The sequence below is a fragment of the Anabrus simplex genome, chromosome 3, assembly GCF_040414725.1.
Source record: "Anabrus simplex isolate iqAnaSimp1 chromosome 3, ASM4041472v1, whole genome shotgun sequence".
In the NCBI taxonomy this organism is placed as follows: Eukaryota; Metazoa; Arthropoda; class Insecta; order Orthoptera; family Tettigoniidae; genus Anabrus; species Anabrus simplex.
The window spans coordinates 71,733,706-71,745,714 of NC_090267.1; the positions used below are offsets into that span (position 1 = coordinate 71,733,706).

Consider the following 12,009-nt stretch of genomic DNA (forward strand, 5'->3'; position numbering starts at 1 on the left):
TCTATAAATAGTTCCTCAAAATTAATTCAAATGCTTTTATGTTATACTGCGAAATTGAGGATTTTACTTTATTTTATTTAGCCTATGGCGTTTTCTAAACGTATTGTGAATAATAAGGAAACTAATGCGATTCCATATTTAGAATAATTAGTCCTCATGCAAATATTTTTATATTCGTATACAGTATAAAACAATGTAAACTGCATAATATAGCCCTCCGGTACATTAGCTGCCTTAAACTGAAGTCCAGAGGCATTTACACATTAATACAGCACATCTACACATATTTAAAATTCTGCATCCCTTGTGGGGATCGAACCCACGACCTTTGGATTAGAAGTCCAACGCGCTATCCTCTGCGCCAAAGGGACAGTACAACGCATGAGGTGTACAGCAGAGCTGTTCACATTCGCCGGGGCCAAGCGAACTCCGTCGTCCTTGAACTAAGTGTAAATGTTCTAATCGGCGGGCTGCTGTTCCTCAAAGCAAATACGATCCTTGCGTTGTGAAAATGAAAGGGATACATGGCTATCTTGTATTTGTCATTGATTTACTGATTGTCATGCTATTCCGCTTTGTAAATGACTTTCATTTAAGCTAGCCTGTTTCATCTTCCAACATAAGGTAAGCTAAATCAGACACAGAAGAGGTTAGAAAATGGGCCAAACATTTATAGAACTGCTTACTTACCAGGTTGGGAATGAAATTGTTCTTTGCTCTGTTGAAATAGCGAACTACTATAACCACAAACCGTCCGACTCGTTGGCTGAATGGTCAGCGGTTCAGAGGACCCCGGGTTCCATTCCCTGCCGGGTCGAGGATTTTAAACTTCATTTGGTTAATTCCAACATCCCTGCAACTCACACACCACACATGACACTATCCTCCACCACAATAGCACGCAGTTACCTACACATGGCAGATGCCGCCCACCCTCATCGGAGGGTCTGCTTTACAAGGGCTGCACACGGCTAGAAATAGTCACACGAAAAAAAAAAAACCACACAAACCGTGCAGTCCAGTAGCGGGGATTGGGAGTTAGAAGTGCGGGGGCAAAATTTTTTATGGACAATAAAATGTATCGGCGTCTGGGGGTTATAGCGGGAGAGTAGGGGGAGGAGGAACATAACATTGAAAGAATCTACAAAATAGTAAGTTTTTTATGCTCTCTGAGCGAATTTCAATGGACACATAAAGGTTGAGTTTACCAACTTTCGTGCGGTAATAATTCAATACTGTCCGCCTCTGTGGTGTAGTGGTTAGTGTGATTAGCTGCCACACCCGGAGGCCCGGGTTCAATTCCCGCCTCTGCCACGAAATTTTAAAAGTGGTACGAGGGCTGGAACGGGGTCCACTCAGCCTCGGGAGGTCAACTGAGGTCAATGGTTTTCCGTGGTTTCCCACTTCTCCTCCAGGCAAATGCCGGGATGGTACCTAACTTAAGGCCACGGCCGCTTCCTTCCCGTTTCCTTGTCTACCCTTTCCAAAATTCCCACAAGGCCCCTGTTCAGCATAGCAAGTAAGGGCACCTGGGCGAGGTACTGGTCATCCTCCCAGTTGTATCCCCAGACCCAGAGTCTGAAGCTTCAGGACACTGTCCTAGCGGTAGAGGTGGGATTCCTCGCTCAGTCGGAGGGAAAAACCGACCCTGGAGGGGAAACAGATCACGAACGAACTAACAAAGTAAACAGGGTGAGAGTTCCAGACTGACGAATGCGTAGAGAAGGCGGGTGAATCATATCTCAGTGTCTATGACCTTGGAAAAAATACGCGGTGCCCCTTACCCCTCAACACAGCACATGCTACACGTTGCTCCGCGAGTCTCCACTACTTGCTGTGACGCTATACGAATCGGTTAGCCGCAATAATAATAATAATAATAATAATAATAATAATAATAATAATCATCATCATCATCATCTGTTTACCCTCCAAGTTCAGTTTTTCCCTCAGACTTAGCGAGGGATCCCACCTCTACCGCCTCAAGGGCAGTGTCCTGGAGCTTCAGACTCTTGGTCGGGGGATACAACTGGGGAGTATGACCAGTACCTCGCCCAGGCTGCCTCACCTGCTATGCTGAACAGGGGCCTTGTGGAGGGATGGGGACGATTGAAAGGGATAGGCAAGGAAGAGGGAAGGAAGCGGCCGTGGCCTTAAGTTAGGTACCATCCCGGCATTCGCCTGGAGGAGAAGTGGAAAACCACTTCCAGGATGGCTGAGGTGGGAATCGAACCCACCTCTACTCAGTTGACCTCCCGAGGCTGAGTGGACCCCGTTCCAGCCCTCGTACCACGTTTCAAATTTCGTGGCAGAGCCGGGAATCGAACCCGGGCCTCCGGGGGTGGCAGCTAATCACGCTAACCACTACACCACAGAGGCGGACCAATAATAATAATAATTGAAGAAATTAAAGGAAGAAATTAACTGAAGATTCGTGTTTTTTATCATTCCTAGTTTCAGGCGAGTTTTTAAATAACTTAGCTTCTTCAATCTGCCGAAACTTCAAAAAATAGGTGGCTAAAATGGAATGTCTTTCCTCCGCTTATCGCCGCTACTGCCGTGCACACCATTTAATTATCTGAATTAGTCGTCGGGAAATACAGCCGATATATATCTTTACGGAGAACAATCGCAATGATCGTGTGAAAGGTTTATAAATAATAATTAATAAGTACATTTCTATGGAAAGTTCAAATAAAACATGAATACATTACATCACACTCAAAGGTAATATCTAAAACAAACTCAATAACTCATTGCGAACTAAATCAGTCTAATGTACAATCTGGAATGCCATAAGCAGAATACTAGAACTACTACTACTACTACTACTACTACTACTACTGCTGCTGCTGAAATGTTTCCATTCCTCATCTGAAGGGGGAGGCGGGCCTCTTAGACGTTGACGCCGCCTCTGAGGCCGGGAGATTAGTGACGGTGAAGGAGATGCTCTGAGAAGTTAAGGGGGTTGGCGGTCGTGGCCTATACTAGGAACTGTCCCGGCATTCGTCTTAGTGCAGGAGAATGGAAAACGACGGAAAACCACTCTCAGGACCCCGGGCCAGCCGTGAGGTCCAGTCCCGTCCTGTCTCCCGAATTCAGAGGCGTAGAGCCACGGTAGAGCCGTGGCCACCCCGTCCTCTGCTCGGTTGACCGGTCAGAGTGCAGAGCTGTTGGACCACGGACCAACCGTGGCTACTTACGGGCGGAGACCCACTCTGCATCTACCGACCAAATACTAGAATAACGACCGCCTCTGTGGTGTAGTGATTAGCGTCAACTGATTAGAGGAAGGTTTCGGTTCCCACCCCAACCATCCTCGAAGTGATTTTACGCGATTTCCCACTTCTCCTTTTGGCAAACGCCAGGATGGTACCTAACTTAAGGCCGCGGCCGCTTCCTACCCCATCCCTTCAAATCTTCCCATCCACCACAATGCCCCTGTCCAGCACAGCAGGTGAGGCCGCCTCTGTGAGGTACTGGTCCTCCTGCCCGGTTGTATCCCAGACAAATGCCTCACGTTCCAGGACACTGCGGTACAGGTGGAAGCCCTCGCTGAGTCCGGGGCGAAAACCAACCCTGGAGGGTAAACGGATTAAACAGATAATAAACATTCAGGAGGGAATGTTTTAAAAACTTTTTTGTTTATTTTCGTAACAACAATCATCGCAACTTTTTATGCTTATTTCCAACTTTTACGTACCTAACGTTTCTTTTTTTTACAATATGCTTTACGTCGCACTGACAGCGGTGGGTCTTCTGGTGACGATGGGATAGGAGTGGGAAGGAAGCGACCGTGGCCTTAATTAAGGTACAGCCCCAGCTTTTGCCTGGTGTGGAAATAGGGAAACCACGGAAAGCCATCGTCAGGGCTGCCAATAGTGGGACTGGAACCAACCATCTCCCGAATGCAAGTTCATAGCTACTTGACCCTAACTGCACGGCCAACTCGCTCGGTTTAACAACGCACGCTCCATGTTCCACAATCTGGCTAATAAGCACGATCTTGATCAGTCAGTGTTCCTACATTCTTTCTTTTTTCTTCTTTTTTTCTTTTTTTTGCTCTCCCGAGAGCCCGTTTTTCGTCACGAGCGCTGTCGGTCTTCTATTGCTCGTACCCGGCAGAGCACCCTCCATGCGCTCTGCTTTTTGGTGTTTCCTACACTTACTGGTCCGTTCAGCCCAAGGTAGCTGCGTTCTAACAGTTTCAGTACGCAATTTCGATTAGGGTGAATCAGCCACTGCAATGTGATGTTTCAATAATTTTCTACTAATATGTTTACACACCCACAACACCTATGATGAATTTTCTGATTAAATATCACTATTCGTACCGGTCAGCTATCCGTCACCCCCCACTCAGCGCGCGACACCTATCCAGCACACTTAGTCGCGTAGTGGGGGATAACGCCACACGTTTATACTTAAATAAGCGAAATATTCTTCTATATACTGTACATGTCTGTCCGTCCATCCGTTCCTTATGCAAATCCATGCCGTTCCACCAATCTGAACCAAATTTTAGGACCCTGCGGGTAACCCTGTTTACAAGAAATGTTAACGGCCCTCTCCATTTCCTAGATTTAGGCTCTCTGGCTTATTATCATGCATATATATAAAGGAGAATGTCTGCTCGTCAGTCTATCTGTCTATCCCTTACACAGGTAGGAAAAATAAAATTGGCCCGGAAAATATTTATAAGACTGACTCTTGTTAATAAACAGGAGAGCGGCGCATTACAGGAAATGCTGGAAACAGTGATTTCAACGCACCTATCGGTTGCTGTTACATGTCTGCGCGTGCGCATCTCCCGAGTACATCGCCGTGTCATTACGTGTGAATGAGTGAGAGGAACAGACCTGTTTAGTGACCAGTTGAATGCAACACAAAATGGTGCTCACGATAAAACAGCGCCTGTTCATTGTCGAGTGTTATGCCAAGCGCAATTCGTGGAAAACCTGTGCGAAACTGTTTGCGCAAAAGTTTAAGACTGGAAGTGTTTTGGCAAAACCTCCAGCAAGGTCTGCAATGCAAAACTCCGCGGGAAAATGGCGTGAAACGGTTTCTGTAGCGAGTAAAAACCGTAGCTGTCCGAAAAGAGTTGGAACATCAGAAAACATTGCTCGAGTGAAGGAAAGCCTGGAACGAAGCCCGATGAAATCTCTACGCCGTTTATTTGTGAAAGTCAGAATTAAGGGATCGTTCTGTCGAAACATTATTAAAAAATATATTTTATTAAACCTGCACCTGTATCCTAACAAATTCACTGTTGTGCATGCGTTAAAGCGTGCAGACGAACTTTCGCGTGTTGAGTTCTGCCGGTGGTTTCTGAGTGAAGTTGAGTCAGGACTTTTGGATCCTCGGTTTTACATTTCTTCAGATGAGGCCATTTCAAGCATCTTCTATGATGTTCATTAACAAGGGTCAATCCCGCGTCAGTCCTATTGTAAATATTTTATTTTGCCCACCCGGTACAAATCCATACCATTCCATCAATCTGAAGCAAATCAGGTATACTTACCTTTTAGGACCCTGCAAGTAATCCTGTCAACAAGAAATGTTAACACCCCTCTCCATTTCCTACATTTAGGCCCTTTGGCACATTTACATAGGATAATGTCTGCCTGTTAGGTCATCAGCCCAGAGGCTGGTTGGATCCTCAAATAGCACCACCAAAGGTTATGCGGTTATAAGGAAACCCAAAAAACCAATGGCAGCACCAAAATGAGGCGTACTAGGCAAGATGAGGAGTGAGGTAGTTTGCCATTGCTTTCCTCACTGGGTCATAAAGTACTATTGCAGCACGACTGACCCTATGAGCAGCACCTTTCATAACACTCAGATGCACTAGTCATGCTCCGAATGTAATTACTCAGCACTACCCATACCCCAGCAACTTCCATATTGTCATAGCCATGGATGTTGACTGGGACTTCGGTGGAAGCTCCACTTTACTCTGGCCTGTGCTAAGAGATGGATGCAAAAGTACTGTATCCATCAAGAAATGACAGCAGGCAGACATAGGATAATATAGGGGAAATATAGAATTTGTCATTCAAAGACGAGACAGAACCTAATGTTAAGCCTCACGACGCAAAGAACAAGGCTTGGTAAGTCCCTACGGAACCGAAAACCATGCTTTAAGGTCCTAAAACCAGCCGTTTATGGAGATACTGGCACCACACTACCCCCGTTCTAGGAAGTGGATGAAGATATTGCCGACCGCAACCAAGGCAACGTCTGACCGAGAATACGGATGAATGTGTGTATGTTTCAGCATAGTTCCCAACCAAACTTGGTAATCACGTCACTTACAATCTGGAAAAACAACTGTGAGGGCAAGACACCCTTAGCACCTCTAGGGGAGGGGGTAAAATGTAAAAAATTTACCGACGACAATCGATATTAATGTCGAATCCATAGTTTTCGGGGTCGCCGAGATGAACTGTGACACTCTGGATCCCGTTTAAGTCATAGTTCAGCCCCATTCGGAATGGAGATTGAGAAGCAGTGAAGAAGAATGTCCAAAATGACGGAGATTATGGATGTATGTGTGTATGTTCCAGCATAGCTCTCAGCCAAACTTGGAACACATATGACTTATTAAATAAATAAAAAATACTGTTTGGGTAAGGAACAACTAGCAACCTTAGGGGCGGAGTGAAATATTAAAATAACAGAAAACGATCCATATTGTAGAATCCATCAATTTGGGGTCGCTGAGATGAATAGTGACACTCCGGATGCCGTTTAAGTCCAAGTTCGTACCCCATATGCATGCGGGGGAGGGGGGGGGGGGTGAAAAAGAAAATGTCCAAAATGTCCGAAAGGAGTGCTGATTCCATAGTTTTCGGGGTCCCTACACTGATTGGTGACAGTCCCCGTGACGTCTTCCTAGGAGACCTCAGATGGGGAGAGTATCAGCTGTCATCAAGGCCTCCCGAAGTTAAGTTTGCAGCCAGCAATGAGGAACGCATCATTATCGAAAACTCAATTGTCTACTATATAGGAAGTCTATCATATATTGCATATATCTCATTTTGCTAATATGAGACGACAAGATTGCATTCTAGGCATTTGTCAAAATACTGTTTGGGTAAGGAACAACTAGCAACCTTAGGGGCGGAGTGAAATATTAAAATAACAGAAAACGATCCATATTGTAGAATCCATCAATTTGGGGTCGCTGAGATGAATAGTGACACTCCGGATGCCGGAGTAAAACGTAAATAGCAGCTATCGCTGAGGCTAACAGAACTTAATGGTTATTCATATCATATACAGTATATGAAAGCTGGCTCACGCAACTGACTCTATCTAGAACATTCAACATACCAGGCTTCACTCTTCTTCGCAATAAGAGGATACTGAAAAGGTGCAGTGGACTGGTCGCAATTGTTAACTCTAGTCTAAAGCCTTAAAAAAAAAAAAAAAAACACGCATGGACAGATGCCCGTTATAATAGAAGACCACAGTTTAAGCTATTTGAAGTAAGAGCAGCACACCAGAAATGCGCTCCTTTGTGTACAAACCTCCTAATATCGGACATCTGGAAGACATAGCTCCGTCAGAAAGCCACATCTGTAGGATTCAGGAAATACTGCCAGCAATATCTCCCCAGTAACTAAATTTTCTGAATGGTCAACTGTTAGCTGTAGCTTAGCTTTTCGAAGCAGTTCTTTGATTGTCCGGCCCCGCGGTGTAGGGGGCAACATATCCGCCTGTCACCCGGCGGCCCCGAGTTCGATTCCCGGCCGGGTCATGGGTTTTTAATTGTAAATGATTAATGTGTGTGTCGTCCTTAACGTTCCTTTCCTCACATTCAACACTTTACACTTCCGCTATTTACATAATACACACAGGTTCCTCGCATACGGTGCAAGTAGGGTCAAAAGATCTTCATAGGTCGACGCCCCGAACAAATAGCATTAAAAAAGTTATTTGATTATTTAGACCTGCTAAGTAGTAGTGAGGATTCAGATATTGAACGTAAATATTTCTTGTAAACCCTTTACTACTTTACGATTATCACCGTCCTCATCGACGTCATTACTATCATTATCTGTATTTGTATTCCATTAAGTTAATAGTTGAGGGTACTCTTTTATTTCTGATTATTGTTGTATAAACACTGCATCTCATAATCTAGTTAGTTAGAAGAGAGAGCCAAATGACCACAATCTTGCCGGAAAGAATAAATCTAATCTATGTTGTGGAGAAATGTCTGAACCTTCGAGCATCAGTTGGGATAAATAGTGGCATGCTTTGATGTAGAGTACGTTTATAGTTTTACCCCTGTGGGTGGGGGCGGTAGAATAATACCCACGGTAGCCGCTGCTTGTTGTAAGACGCGACTAAAAGGCGCCCTTGGGGCTCTTAACCCTCAAACACACGCGTATGGGGTGGACTCCACCTCAGGTCATTTTATTTCCTAGTGAAATGTACAAATAACTTTTCTATGCTCTTCCCGCTCTTGTACATTTCTGGCTGGATCCCGCAGAAAGAGTCATTGTTACACAATCTACCTTAAACTCTCCAGTTAATACAGTAATTCATATTTTACAATACAATGATATGTGGGGTAGAAAGCACCCCCACGCGTGTGTCTGCGATCTAAGATCTGGCGCGTGTGCTTGAGGGTTAACTTGGGAGCGTTGGTTGGCGACCACGAGGCCCTTAGCTGGGTCCTCGCTTGCGTCCACTTACTTGTGCCAAGTTCCTCACTTTCAACCATCCTATCCGACCTCCCTTCGTCAACTCATGTTATTGAGTGAAGCTTTCAAAGGTAGGGAAGATCATAATAGGAAGATAACATTGGAATTCAAGAGGACAAATTGGGACAGATACAAAGATTTATAGCAAAAGGAATTTAGGGATTGAAATATTTATCAAGGGAAATGGTAGATACATTTCCAAGTTCTTGGAAATCATTTAAGAAAAGACTAGGTAAACAACTGATAGGGAATTTGCCACCTGGGCGACAGTCCTACATGTAGATCAGTGGTATAATAATAAGAATAATGGCTTGTGGCCTCCGGAGAGACCTGGTGCACGTCTTTCGAGTTGACGTCCTATAGGTGATGTGCGTCGTCTGTGAGGATGGGGCCTGACCTAAGATTAACTCTAATGGCACAAACACACAGACCCCAAGCCAGAGGAATTAACTAATGATAATTAAAATATCCGACACGGCCGGGAATCGAAATTGGTACCCCTTGGACCTGGTGATTGATTGATTGATTGACTGATTGATTGATTGATTGATTGATTGATTGATTGATTGATTGATTGATTGATTGATTGATTGATTGATTGATTGATTGATTGATTGATTGATTGAAACCACAAAATCCTGTAGGCCAAGTGTTATCATCATTATCCATTCAGTACTTCTGAACAGATTATTTTATTTCTCATTGAATGATTCGAAGAGCAAGTGAAGAAATGAGAAGAGCGGATTACTCCAAGGAAATTTACTAGCACCGACACTATTTAATTTGTACACAAATGATCAACCGATCCTACCATATACAGAGCTCTGTATGCAGACGACTTCGCTCTTGTAAAGAATCAAACTTTTGTGTAAGTTGAAGGGAAACTCTCAGAAGTCCTTTCCGTTATATCAGCATACTATTAACAAATTCACACACACACACACACACACACACACACACACACACACACAAATTCGATGTCTCCCTAAATACAACGTGCCGCATAATTACCGCCTGCACGAAAGCTACGCTCCTGGACAAGCTTTATACTAGAACATTAGGTGTCTGTACACCAAGATCCGAAGATCAACCGATGAATACTCTAAAAATTTCAAGCAGAAGATATCTTTGGTAGACTTAGAAGGTTTCTTGTCAGACGGAAGTATAGACCCTCCGATCTAGTATCCACTTCAAGAGGACGAGCCTACAGGTGGACTGGAGGAGTAGCTCCTATGAAGTCCTACCTGGCAAAACGGAGTTTTAAGGACAACAATGACATCCTGTGTGAATGTGGCGAAGTTCAAGATATGAACCACATTCTGAATTCCCATGCCTGTCCGTTCTAATATGCCCTTGAATATTTGTGGATGGACAACAACCCAGCAGTTGAGGTAGCCCAATACTGGGCTGAAAGAATCTAAAATAAATGTCTGGACACAAAAATGTAATTGTAATACACTGCGTGGTCTGGGATCGAAACCGAACCACAAAGACTTAACTATAACTTGTTTAGGTTTCTAATTGACTCTTAGTTCGCTGTTGATTTACTTTTATAACTTATATATCAACTAGCTTTTTAGTCTGCAAGATTAGCAATAGAACTTTGGAACTGGTACGATACTTTCAGATAATTTAAGAATCCGCTGTGAATCACGCATAGGATTCATTGTATTGATTTGCGATAAGAGCTTGGCTTATGAACGAAGTGATCGTAACATTCATATGTGCATTATAAGTCGAGATATGCCTTATCAGGAAGATATTACTTCATATTTGTTGGCAAGAGAACAGCTGTGCTTCAGGCCAGCGTTTGGAATCCCGATGTTGAAAACGAGTAATAACATTTGGGATGGATTATTTTGCTCGGTCCACGCTTAACGATTTGTCGCCAATCTCTCGTGATGTGGTGAATTTTTGACAGAAGACTGAAGGTTGCTTTCGGTCAGTCTTTACGAAAACACTACTGAAAAGGCACTGCTAATTACGATATTTTCATTCTGTGCACTGAGATTGAGGGGAAAATAATTTGTTCATTGGCTCATGAAAATTGTTACTATAGAGGGATAGATTTTTCTCACGTCAATTTCCTCTGTGAATTATGGCGAGAATCAGACGATTAGTGTAATTATTCTTCAAAGCTAGTAACCCCAGAAATAGAAAGGACAAGGCACTGCTGTGAGAAGTACTATCATCTCTCATGAAAGGCTAACCGTATCTTTAAGATTTTTAACAGCTGGGAGGACCTACAAGGACTTCATACAGCTACCTCATAAACAAGTTCTAAATCGAATGTCTTGCAGTAAAACAAAGACCCAGCTCGTTCGTCTCTTTGGAAATCGTGGAATTTCATTCTGTTTATGCAAAACATCAAACTTGCTGTCCCTATGTAACATTCTGCATGACCGATCTAGCATGGTCATGCTAGAATGTACGTACGGACGAGGCCTTGGTCAAGTTACCGGACGTGACACGAAACTTTTCTGGATTTGCTTCATTCTATGAAAACACCACAACTGGGGCCGGATCAACTTCCCCCTGGACATACAGTCAACTTTAAAATGTTGAAGAGACTTATTAAACCAGGCTGAGTGGCTCAGATGCTATGGCACACTGATCTTCTGAGCCGAAGTTTAGTCCAGTGGTGTTCGAAAGTGCTTAAGTTCACCACTCTTATGTCGGTATATTTACTGGCAGGGAAAAGAACTCTTGCGAGACAAATCCCGGTTACTTGGGGTCTCCAGAAACCCTAATAGTAACCTCGGCTCTAAGTGGGATACAGTGATTAGCCCGACCGCCTTTGCCCTCAGGATTTAGTGTGGTACTGATTTTTACTGTAGGCTGAGTGAATTTCAGGGCCATAATGCCTCTGCAGTAATGAACATCTGGTTTCTAAACTTTCTCGACTTCCTGACAGGGAATCGAATCCTCGTCCTTCCGGGTGAACAGAGCACGCCTTTACTGCCTCAGCTCCTTTGTGCTAACGGACTTGAAGACCGTTGCATTCATGATAGTTTTTTGAGTTTTCACCGTGATCTTGAGGAGAACGATTTCACATGAAAGTTGATCTGTAAAGGGTCAAGTAACACCTCCTTTAGTTTTAAGTTTTGTAAGGTGCAGTTTAGATACATTCAGTCCTTGATGTCTAGTGCTAAATACGACTTCTGTTAAAAGTGCTTTTCCCGATTGCTGTACAGTTTGCGGCTTGTGAGATGCTAAATCGGTCTAGAAAGTCAAGAATAACGGCCGGGAGTTTTCGTCATGCCGACCACACGACACCTCGTAATCTGCAGGCCTT

The 12,009-nt window shown here is 43.9% G+C and overlaps 1 protein-coding gene and 1 non-coding gene across 2 annotated transcripts in view; both read right to left on the reverse strand.

The window, feature by feature from the left end:
- LOC136867021 (transmembrane protein 53) overlaps positions 1-12,009 on the reverse strand; it is a 266,998-nt gene that overhangs the window by 231,103 nt on the left and 23,886 nt on the right. The window lies entirely within an intron of this gene.
- Positions 299-371, reverse strand: TRNAR-UCU (transfer RNA arginine (anticodon UCU)). Its single transcript has one exon. It is a non-coding gene; the product is annotated as a tRNA-Arg (tRNA).